This window comes from Topomyia yanbarensis, chromosome 2 (assembly GCF_030247195.1).
Source record: "Topomyia yanbarensis strain Yona2022 chromosome 2, ASM3024719v1, whole genome shotgun sequence".
NCBI classification, from domain to species: domain Eukaryota; kingdom Metazoa; phylum Arthropoda; class Insecta; order Diptera; family Culicidae; genus Topomyia; species Topomyia yanbarensis.
Genome location: NC_080671.1, coordinates 391,072,402 through 391,085,009, shown reverse-complemented (window position 1 = coordinate 391,085,009; position 12,608 = coordinate 391,072,402).

The window sequence follows — 12,608 nt, the reverse complement described above, 5'->3', positions numbered from 1 at the left end:
GCTAACTTTAGACTAACTGCCGCAGCGTAAGCAGACGCAGAAAACCAAGAGAGCGTTTAAGTGTTTGGTTACCTTGAGAGTTTCCCATATAGTCTGTGAATGAAAAGCTCTTCTTTGGCTAGGTTTTCTCAGCTGTTGAAGAGAGTGCAATCGGCAATATGTTCACAATACACGAAATATAAGGCATACGCTACTATTCACGTTCAAGCTAAGATTTTTTCGACCAATATCAGTCATTATAATTAGTATTCTCAAAATCGTACATCTATGAAATTGTTTTTCATAAATTCCTGTGTATCAACTCTGATGCACTAATCTTTTCCTAAAATAGGGACACTACCTCTATATGAGCTGCCGCTTCTACACAGGCGGCTGCTAGACGCCGCATGTTCAAGCTTCAAGCTAAACTGAACAGACGGGTGTATGTATATCGAAGAAGGAGGAGGAGGAGTAGGAAGAGGTGGTTTGTTGTGGGATGGTTAACGGATTGTAAAACTACATGTTGCAAAACGGTGATAGTTGTAGCTATTAAAGTGAATATTTGAGAAATATTTGCTAGGTGGTTGTCTCAGTGGTGAAATGATTGTTCGACCGCAAATGGATAAACATGCCATTGCATTGGTTGTTTACGGTGCGGCTAACGTTTCAGGACAAACTTCGATATCACATTGCACAGTTGGGGAATTATTTTCTCTTAAATCAGAAATAAATCGGCCCAACGTTTGAAAATTACCAGATTTCTAGTTTGGGTGTTGATGTACATTCTGTTGCGAAGCATATTGTATATAATTATATATATATATATATATATATATATATATATATATATATATATATATATATATATATATATATATATATATATATATATATATATATATATATATATATATATATATATATATATATATATATATATATATATATATATATATATATATATATATATATATATATATATATATATATATATATATATATATATAGGGTCATATACAACGATCCTACTAACGCTATGAATCCTTCCTGGTTGTGATGTAAAAACAAGACAAATTGTATATAAGCCTGTCTTCTTTTACCATCAGACCAGTGTTGGTTCAGCTTCCTAAAACTTTTACAGGATCAGCTCTGTGTTAAGGTATTTTCAGCGATATACATTCTTGAACAAAAAAATAACATCGTTAACGACATTTTAAGAAACAGCTTGACCCAACAAAGAGGAAGAAAACAAATCATTTCGAGGGGTATTTCGTTGGTTTTTGACATCAACCTTCATTTGGACATTCTTCTCTCTTTCTGTGGCCAAACGGGGATGAATCATAAATCGCTATGTATAACTATGCTGAGCATTCTTCATTCAGATATGTTTGGCCGTAATGATTTCGCCTTGGTTGTATCGAAAAGTTGTTTAAAATCAAGACGGTACAGGTGGCCATATTTTTTTTATGTATGAATGTGGTTTTGTTTCGGATCGGTAGTTCGGTAGTAGACATAACCGAAGTTAAGTAGAAGACACTTTAGGCTGTTAATATGAAAGCTGAAATTTTTACTGTCTTTTGAAAGGTTGTATTAAAACCAGGTATTTCGGTATTTCTAATGAAAATATCTAAATAACGGCACACGCAAATCGAATTTTTTTGAAGTTGTCCAATGAATTGTTTCACTATCATTAAATGCCCTTTTCAGAGTTACCATATGATAATCTATATGTTCGAATATTTTAGATTTCGATGTACGTGTACCGATATTTCGGCATTTCCTTTAGAAATACTGAAATGACTGCTTTTAATACAAACTTACAGTAGGATAGTAAAAATTGCAACATTCATATTAACAACCTAACAACTCAACTATCATTTTTCTTAGAATTTGTTATTAGCCGTTATTGACCATTGTATGAAATGCCCTAACCTCACAAATTTGACAAGTGCTGGTTCCTTCTTTTTACAGTTTGGACTTAACAATTTTGGATGCCATTAAAATAAGCTTAGTGCTAACAATTAATTCCCAAGAAATTTTACCGCAAAACTACTTACCGATTCAGAGAACACTAGCAGTAATTGATAAACAAATAATTAGATCACTTATTAGATCATTCATATACATTTTCACACAGTAGGGAATATAACACTTTTTTATTGTAAGGCGTTCTAGAGAACATTTATACTTCCAAAAACATGATTCCCAATATATTTCAAATGCTTACCAATGTATAATTTTGAGAATACGAATAATCTCTGTTCAAAATGTAATCAACAGGACCACCACCTGTCACATTTAATGCGTGACGTCACTGTGCAGTGACCAATTGTGCACGGTGGGGGTTAGTATTGTTTGTTAAGGAAAAAACCTGTTTTAATGCACTTAGTGATGCGATTGTGCTTTTCTCATTTATCCAAACTATGATTCATTAGCTGGTTTTATGCTCAATATAATTGTCTATTACATTCTTATTATACTTAGCACGTTTCCCACTCAGCCCGTATTTTAGAAACTATGATATTTAATTAGCTTAATCAGCAACGTTTTGGGGGTAGAGTTAGTAGAGTGAGAGTCGAGAATATGTCAGAAAATCTTTATCTTTATCTATTTGAGAAAATAGATTCAGTCATCACCGAAGAATCGATGTGAATTAAAGTTGGGAACATGCCCGGAAACCGGGCATATTCCCAAGGTCCGGAATTATCGATAGAGGATAATATATTCAAAGAATGTTTGAATGGCGCGGTCTACATCTGCGAACCGATGTAATTCGGTGAGCATTTCAATAGACATTCTGGAAGCATGTAACCGAGCAAAGAAAGGAATCCGGGTTGTCTTCAACGATGAGCTATGGAGGACGTATGAGCTCTAGATTACAGGAGATTTGCCAACTATTCTCTGAAAAGTTCGTGAGTAGTTTTTCCAACGAGAAACTGACACCGACCCAAGTTTCACGCGCGGCTCTCAATGTACCTCAATCATACCAGTCTTTGAACTCTATCAATATCGACAATAATATGGTACAACGGGAGATTGGCAAAATGAAGGCTTCAACCTCGGCAGGCCTAGATGGTATACCAACTATTATTCTAAAAAAATGCTCTGCCGGTCTAATTGAACCTCTTTGTCATCTGTTTCAATTGTCGCTAACAACCGGAGTATTTCCCGAACTCTGGAAATCCTCCTTCATGTTTCCAGTTCACAAAAAGGTGATAAAAACGTAGTTGACAACTACCGTTTTTACAACGCTAAGCGCAGTTCCTAAGCTGTTTGAAATGGCTGTGTTGGAACCCATCGGGAGCAAATCGGGTTTGTGAATTGAGCTCGACAAGCCTCCCAAAATCGATTCTTCAGCGGAAGGACCCCCGCCAGCACTTCTAGACTCATCCTATGTGTCGAAGCGGAAACTCCCGTACTCCATCGCCGACAATATCACCATGTTCCGATTGTTGTGCGGAGAAATTTGATCCTTTGTTGGCAATTCTGTTCAGATACCTAATGTGACATCCCCAGGCTCCTTTAGAGTCGAAATAGGCCCAGAGATATTTGAAAATTGAAACCAGAGCAATAGTTTGACCCACTGAAGAGGTAGTTGCGCTGGTTCACGCTTCCTTGAAAATACGACTAGCTTAGTTTTTTTTTCGTGGAGAACTCGATACCCAGCTTGAGGACCCAAGCAGACAAATTGTCCAAGATATTTTGCAATAGTACTTGCAAATCGACGGCTTTGAGATTTGTAACAGAGACCACACCGTCATCTGCAAGCCTTAGCGTGCAGGAATTCACAAGACATTCGTCATTGTCATTCACGTGAAGTTGTAGAGAAGGGGGCTTAGACGTGAGCCCTGGGGAAGACCCATGTAGCCAATTCTTGATGTCGACAAATCACCATGCGAAAAATGAATGTGTTTTTCAGACAACAAGTTTAGCATAAACTTTTTTAGAGTCGGTGAAAGACCATGCTGGTGCAGCTTCTCAGAAAGAATTTTGATAGAAACTGAATCAAAAGCCCCCTTTATATCTAGGAAACCTGATGTCATCTGCACTTTGCTAGCATAAGCCATTTGAATTTATGTCCCTTTGCCCGTGCCATTTAAGCCAATATATTCTGATTCCTGATGCCATTTGCTTTAACCAATTTTGCAAACTTTTGTTTACAGGTCAGCATTGCAATCGTTCGATACGAGTTGTGGTCGGAGGCTGGTTTTCCTGCTTTTTGGATGACGATGACCTTCACTTGCCTCCAGTTATGAGGGACAATATTACCCTCAAGAAACTTATTAATTAAATTCAACAAGCGTCTCTTGGCAGAGTCTTTAACGAGTTAGGGGAACGCGGGGCAAGTCCGACACGTTAAGCGCAATAATTTTTCTAAAATTCCACAAAACTCCTAAAATTCTATATTCTGTGCATAATCCTTGTTTAGGTGGTTATTAACAAAATATAATTTTTCAGCGTTTCAAAAAATTGAATTCATTAAAAATTATTGGTTGCCAAAAAATGGAGAAAAATGACATTTTAAAAACGCTGCGGGTAAGACCGACACCCCGAATGGGCAAGAGCGACCCCCTTTTGAACTTTCTTTTTGTCAAATTTTTTCCATTAAAAATGTATTGTGTATGTGTGATAAAGTGCAATTATGTGTATATGAGTATGCGTGATGCAAACGCATGCTTTCTGTAGTTTAACGTGTAGCAAGAGGAAGAGCATTCGAATGCGTGGTGTTATGAATAAATAACGTTTAACGCATGGTTTATATTATGCTACGGGGTTTCTCAAGTAATTCTTTCGAGCTTTATTGCAACTTGTATAGCCATTCTTACGAGCAAGCAGATTATATACGCTGTTACTTGGACTCATTCACTTAGAAGTGACGCACACTTCGTAGTAAGCTATCCGGTTCGTGTTGTGATTTTTCGGAACACTGTTGATCACCAATCCGACGGTCAATGAAAATTTTTCATCAATATCATTTCAAAATCTCATATTAGATTATACTTTTCGTTTCTTTTTGTAATATAACTATGAATCACGTTCAATTTAATTCTTAATTTTTTTGGTCGGCTTGAGACAATACTGATAAATAAATGCAAAAAACGTAGTTCCCGTGTATTTCAATTATTAACATGACGTAATTATAGTATAATTGAACACAACAAATATACCCAGTCGTTTGTATCGAATCAAAAACGAACCCAATCATCTAAACACCGTGTCGGTCTTACCCCACCCAAAAACTGTCGGTCTTACCCCAACAGCGCACATTTTTGTTAAATGCTCAATTAACAGTATTGAAATACTCAAACTTATCTTCAATACAAACAAATAACGATATGGAGAGTAGAATAGTATGTGTGACAACAAAACTTCAAAGCTTTTGTGTTATTAAAACCTTAAAATGTATCAACCAAAAATAACATCTAAAAGCGTATCAACTTTGCTTTCGCTTGTTTTGTTTATTTTGTTGTCGTTTAATGAATCCATATGACATCGATGTGTATCGAAATGCCTAAAATAATGATACTAATAATATCCTGTCATTATTGTATGATTTAAAATTTGATATCTGGGAAAAGTCGTGGGGTATCGGGCTTACCCAGGGTGTCGAGTTTACCCCCAGTTCCCCTAAATGTGATTCTATCTGGCCCTGGAGTTATATTGTTACATGATAAGAGAGCAAGCTAGAACTCCACCATCGAAAATGGTATTTCGTTCGCGTTATCGTGAGGGGACGCGGCGCGGTAGGTCTTCTATCCGGAGAAACCTTGGCAAAATCGAATATCCAACGGTTTGAATATTTCACGCTCTCATTAGTACTGTTTCAGTTTCACAAGCGCCGAGTCGTGCCCCAAAAAGTGCTCATCGATGTTTCTCTCGTTAGTCCGTCTGCGAACCGGCGCCAATAGCTACGTTTTTTGGCTTTCATCAAACTCTTCATGCGCGTTTCCGCCATCGCGTACTATCGGTAGCTGGCTGGCAGCTCGTTGTCCAGGAAGGTCTTATACGTCCGCGTACACGTCTGAGCACTCTTTGTCTCACTATGGATTGGGCGGAAGCCCGCGAGAGTTCGCGTCTAGTACGCGTTTAGTCTGATCTAGAATCGCGGTATCGAGAATCAAGCCGGTCAGGAACCCGTATTCTTCGTCCGGAGGAGTGTCAACTTTACTTTTCCGGATATCGCGGACGCGTAACTCGTTTAATCAATATTTCGTGTAACGAAACATTGACTGAATTCGGTGGCCCTGAACCGTTAGCAATATTAATTACGATTGGCAGAGTGACAGGTCTAAGACGCTCGGACGCGCTGGAGGGGCAGGAATCCGTGTCATTTCACCGGTGTTCAAAATGGTCATATTGAAGTTGTCGCAAAGCTCATGGAGTAAGGTAGATCGATTATCGTCATGGAGGCAACCCCATACCGTACCGTGAGAGTTGAAATCACCTAAAACTAACCTCGGTGCGGGGAGGAGTTCCGCAATATCGCAAAGCCGTCGGTGGCTAAGTGAGGCTCTAGGGGGAATGTAGGACCTACATTGTAGGTAGAAGCAATGCAAAGGCCTTTACTTCTGGTTTGGCAAGCGACAACTTCAACGCCTGGTGTTGAGGGGAGGTCGATTCGATTGAAAGAATAGCACGTTTTGATCCCCAAAAGTACTTCTCCGCAAGAGTCTCCTCGATCCAAGCGAATAATATTAAAATCGTGGAAGTGTAGGTCGTTTTCTGAAGTAAGCCATGCCTCGCATAGTGCAAATGCATCGCATTTCAAGTTATTTAGTAAGATTTTAAAGAAATCGATTTTCGGGATAATGCTTCTGCAATTCCACTGTAGAACAGTGATTAAATCCATGATCTCTTTCGATGAATTGGCCATCGAAGGATACAATCGTTGAAAGGAGGGCCATTTCGCAGTGAACTGCATCAAAAAGGTTTTTCCTGCGGGGAGAAAACTTATCAAGATGCTTTTAAGAGGGTCAGAAATACTTAGTGCTTTAAAAATGCGGTCCACAATGTCAGAGAAATTTATTAAGCAAGCGCTGGTTTCTTTCTCTGGCTGAGATATGGGAACCCTTAGGGTTTTTGATGTTCCTGGAAGTGCTGGGAACTGCTTTTCTCAGCTCAGGTTTCTGAGACCGCGAGCGACTTGCTTTGGTTTTGCACCAGTACTTCCTTGAGTAGTTATTTGGGGGGGGGGGGGGGGGTGTATGAAGAGATATCTTCTGGCCTTTACGACGAAGTTTGGGAGAGGAAATGTTCCTCCTTTTTCAATTGCTTCAACCATGTTTCAGCAGGTCCTCGCAACTCAGACTCGAATCGGAAACGACCCCACATACTTAAACCCTGTTAGCTGGAATATACACTCTGTACTCCTTCATAAAAGGCCCGTAGGCAGCAGTTATATGCCTGATTTAAACTGTTTACAACCACCAGAAACTTATCAGGGTGAATTTTCGATATTTCTGTCACGGCCGATTAGCGATCGGTCAGAACTCGAGAAATCTACAACAGATTCAAACATTTTTTGTCTTTGGTCTTTGGAAATTGGATATACTTTGAGCCGAAGAGCCGATTTTGTTTCGACGTCCTTCTCACCTTGAGATGAACCGCCGTCAAAGGCCTATTGCACAGTGCAAATTAGTGGGAGAACCAAGAAGGGGAAACCAGGGGGTGCTGCCTAGAAAGTATTTCGTACGCAACATCAGCTGGACCGGACCTGATTATCACGGTAAAACAGCAATAAATAATACCTTTTACAAATATGTTAACGAATAGTACACGAGATATGCGAAACCGTATACCCTATATTCTCTATTTGGGGTGAAGTAACTAAAAACGGGGTCCCCTGGGGGAAACGTAAAATAATACTTAGCTTGTGTATGCAACGGTATCCAGACGGCTTACTAGAAGAACACTGCTTCACAGGTCACTGGCCATCTAACGGTACTCGGAAACAGAAACACAAAAGATGGGGAAAAAACCGAAATCACGACGAGGCGGAGAGTGCGCAAGATAACCTTGAACGCGGATGAGCACTATTCTTTGTGGCTATAGACTGCACGGACTGGCAACAAAACACTTGTGTCTCGACCGAGCGGTCGAAAACGAATGAAAACTTTCATTAGTTGTTAAGTATAGGCGAGAACAATCATATTTTTCCACAAATACCGTTAAACGGGGTATCTTTGATCAACGGGGTAAGTTAGATTAAATGAGACTTTCTTTTTATTAACGTGCGATAAAATGATTTCCTCTAACAAAATCATCGAAACAAAATATAAACTATATTCTACACATGTTCAGCATCTATCGGCAACGATGATTTCGCCATTTAATGTACCTTTCATGAACAAAACTTTGAATTGAAAATGAACAATAATTGAAAATGATACAACTCTTATGCATCTTTTCAATCTTTTCAAACAATTTCTTATATATTAATGAAATCTATTAAATTCAACTGAACTTGTGCAGGGCTTTCCCCAACACAAATATCACCCATAAGCGTCATATAAATCTCATCGCTTGATAGAAAAGGAATATTTCTGACTGAATTCCTTCATTGCCATCTATTGGCAACATGAATAAGATTAGTGCAGCTGCTGCGGGGAAGATTTCGCAGCGATAATTTCACAAAAGACAGTTTATATGTAGAATTGTTCATCCATCTCCCATGTGACGTGAGCTGCGGAAGAGAAACGTTTTGCTGGAAGAATTCCGCCGTTCGTAGGGTCAAGCGATGATTGCACAACAGATATCGAGTTTACGAACTATTGGTTTATACCGTGCGTGTGGACCGTGCTGGCTACCATCCTTATTACGAAGAATACATATTAGTAAAAGAATTAAATTAATCCTGAATGAAATCCTTCTATTCGCTTCATTCACCTTTATGCTTGATAATGCATATGAACCGTGTCAATACGATCTTAATGCTAATCTTATTTATATCAATCAAGTCGTACACAAAAGCAATAGCCATACAATAATTTAAAAAAAAGAATGAAAAGGTCAAATGTTGTTAACGAATTGTTTAAAAGGTCCGGAAAAACGTATAAGCAGAGTTTGTTGAGAAACATTGAAAGCGAATGCTGAAGTGACCTGGTTAAAAATCGGGAACGTGTTGTTTAAACATAAGTTGAGAATCCAGAATCTCATAACGTAAGTTGAGAATCCAGAATGTCTAACTGACACGCTGTTTCTATTAGACGGAAGATAATATAAATCGAATCCTTCTTCCGTGAAAATTATATTACCGAAAACTTCATCGGGTTGATACACATGCGGTTCATGAATGAAACTGCTGTTTGAGAAATCTGCAATCTTCAAATGAACAAATTAGACGAAAAGTCTTGAGATCATCCGCGAAGGACAATCGTTCGATCTTCAGAACTAGATGTACAACATTGTAGTATAGCAGAAATATCAACGGTCCCAAGGTATTAGAGACAGGTCAGATCAGGCTGGACTTTTTGCTGTTATGTTTTATTCTATCAATAAATTAATTCCCTACACGTACACCCAAACTCTGGGCATATTTTATTTATTGTAATAAATTTTGATTTCGTTTGTTGTATCAAACTGTAAAAAAGAACCGCTTGTTGTTATGCAAACAGATACATTCAAATCAGCTACACCAACTTATCGGCTATACTGTTTTAAGCATAACGATACATTCTAGACAACCAATACTAGCTGTTTCACCCAAACAGAACTGTTTTAAGTCATTCAAATTAACCCAAACTGAAAGTTGCTAGTTTCATCAAGGAAGTAATCTTAGTCTTATTCTTTATATATTCAAATTCCTTTCATTCCACCAGGAAAATAATTTTTAATTAAAACAAAAATGTATCATTTCGCTGTGACCAAGGCTGTGATAGATATGATCGTGTCGAATAAACGAATTGGAAAAAATCAAGCTCTCGATAATCTCCTTCAATGACCACGCCTAATAGCCTAATGGCAACAGGGAGTATCCGCGATTTATATAGTAGTTTTGTGTGCGTTTGTTGGCTACGAGACCTTAACTTTGCATTTTCCGATATCGTTATCAGTTATCACTCCTGTTCCAAGATGCACTCGGCGTTATCGCACAGAATTGCTTGATCGATCATTAGAGCCAATAGTTTGCACGGCTCTATCCCATTTGGCATAATACTCTTTAGCATAATGCTATTTGGCATAATGACCGTTTGGCATAATGACCATTTGGCATAATGGCAATTTGACATAATAGTCATTTGGCATAAAGGTGATTTAGCATAATGGTAATTTGGCATAATGCCATTTGGCATAAGGGTGATTTGGCATAACCAATTAGCACCCCGCATTTGCTGAATGTGCGCAAACAAGGAGAATGGCTATGCGTTATGAGTGCAGGGAGAATGGTTATTGACGGTCCAGGAAAGATCAACATGGTCTACAAGACATTCGACTAGTTTATTTCGTCTGCGTTTTACTACGGAGGGGAGCCCTGCACCTTCCCTTTGGTGTTTGCTCTGATGACAAGCAAATCGGAATCTCTCTATAGAGCAGTATTGTCTAAGCTTATCGAAATTGCTGATGAGATCGACGTTTAATTGCATCCAGAAGTGATTTTAACAGATTTGGAAAGGCTCTTATCAATGCGTTTGCCGAAGAGTTCCCTGGTTCAAGGCATAATGGATGTTTTTTTTTCATTTAAGCATGAACTGGTGGAAATATATCCAACAAAATCGTTTGGAGCAGATTTTCAACAGAAATGAAAACTATTTTAATATATACAAAAAAAACCTGTTTTAATCCATTTGGCGGTTCAATTATGCCTTTCTCATTTCTATAAACTACGGCTCGGTGGCAGGTTATTTTCAACATAATTGTGGAAATGTCCATTACATTCTTAGTACACTTTGCACTTATACACAATGGCTTGCCAGCCACGAACTTGATGAGATACGTGTCGACGCTGAAACACTTGAAACAAAAAAAATATCATACTTAATAAACCTAATCAGCATTAGTTCAATGTTATCTGCTTGCTAACTCATTTTGTCATGCGGGGGTGGGTGTGTGAGGAGGACGAAAATCACACGAACGAACGACTCCCCAGCTTAATTTGGTATGCTTTGTGATATGGTGGTGGATTAAAGATGATGGGGTTGGGGGTTATGAGGGCTGGGTGGGGTGTTGGTCTGAGGAGTGATTTAAGGGGAGGGGAGTGAGCAGTAGAGGGGGAGGATAACTCCTCCCCGTATACCCTCAACTACGCGCCTGTTAAAATCCAGAAACCTTATGCCAGTAAAAAAAATTATTAGGATTAGGTTGACGGTTTTCAGAGTGATTTCATAACCTTTCTATATGAGAAAGGCAAAAATGTACCAAAATCGAAAAAAGTAAATTTTTGTCATTTTTTTTTGAATTTGCATCAAATCTCGCTGTTTTATGCACCTTAAAGACATCTGGCATCAAAAATAATAATTCTATTTTAAATTTTTCCTGTAGTTTATATGGGAAATTTCTGTGTGGCCGCACTCTTAAACCCGTAATTCCGGAACCAGAATTCCGATCGATACAAAATTCAATAGCAGCCGATGGGAAGGTTGCACTTTTCATTTGAGACTAAGCTTGGGCCAGCCATCTCTGAGAAAAATGAGTGACATTTTTTACACATACGCACTTACACACACACATACTTTTTCCTATCTCGACGAACTGAGTCACTCAGGCCCTCCGGCCCGGGATTAGATTGACGATTTTCAGAGTAATTGCATAACCTTTCTACATGAGAAAGGCAAAACAGAGGTTCTCGCATTTTTACCTGCCGAAAAAATATCTGACGCCTACGCAAACATCAAATCATCAGCACCGACTGAACTTACTGGATTTTTCAAGTATGTTGAAGAATATTATGTGTTAGGCAAATCCAGACTTACAACAAAACCAGGTCGAGTACATACAACGGAACCTTTGTATCCTCCTGATCTTTGGTCGGTTTACCGAAACGTGAAAGATGAAATCCCACGTACCACCAACCAAATTGAAGCATGGCGCGGTCATTGGAATCGTCTGGTGGGTCGCAGTGCTGGTCTGATACATATCATCGAAGAACTGAAACTAGAGGAAAAATTTATCGCTTCACAAATCTTGGCGCATATGTCACTAACCTCCGAGAAGAAGCATCGTACCAAAAATTAATTAATTGACGCGAAACTGTGCAAAATTGTTACGAACTTACAAAATTTTGATACTATTGTTTACCTTCAAGCAATAGCAGCAAATCTGGGCTCGCAACAAAGATGATTTCTTTAAATTATTTTTTCTAATCCCTATGACGGTGAATACGAATAAAATCATTGATTATAATTTATTTTGTTTTAATTTGCACATAAACTATTGAAAGAAACAGAACCAGAACAAATGCTTAGTTTACTGAATTTATTTACACAACGATTTTAAAAGTAAAAATTGCTTTGAGTAAGATATCATAAATTGTGGAAATATGAAATCAGAAATTTGCAAACTTTCGCATTAAAGAACAGCTCATAATTAAAAGAAGGATGAATTTTCAGTAAAGTATGTCATTTATCTTTCCATAATTAGGATAAGTACAGACTAGATAGTTCGGTATAAATCATTGATGATTTTCCCTTCTT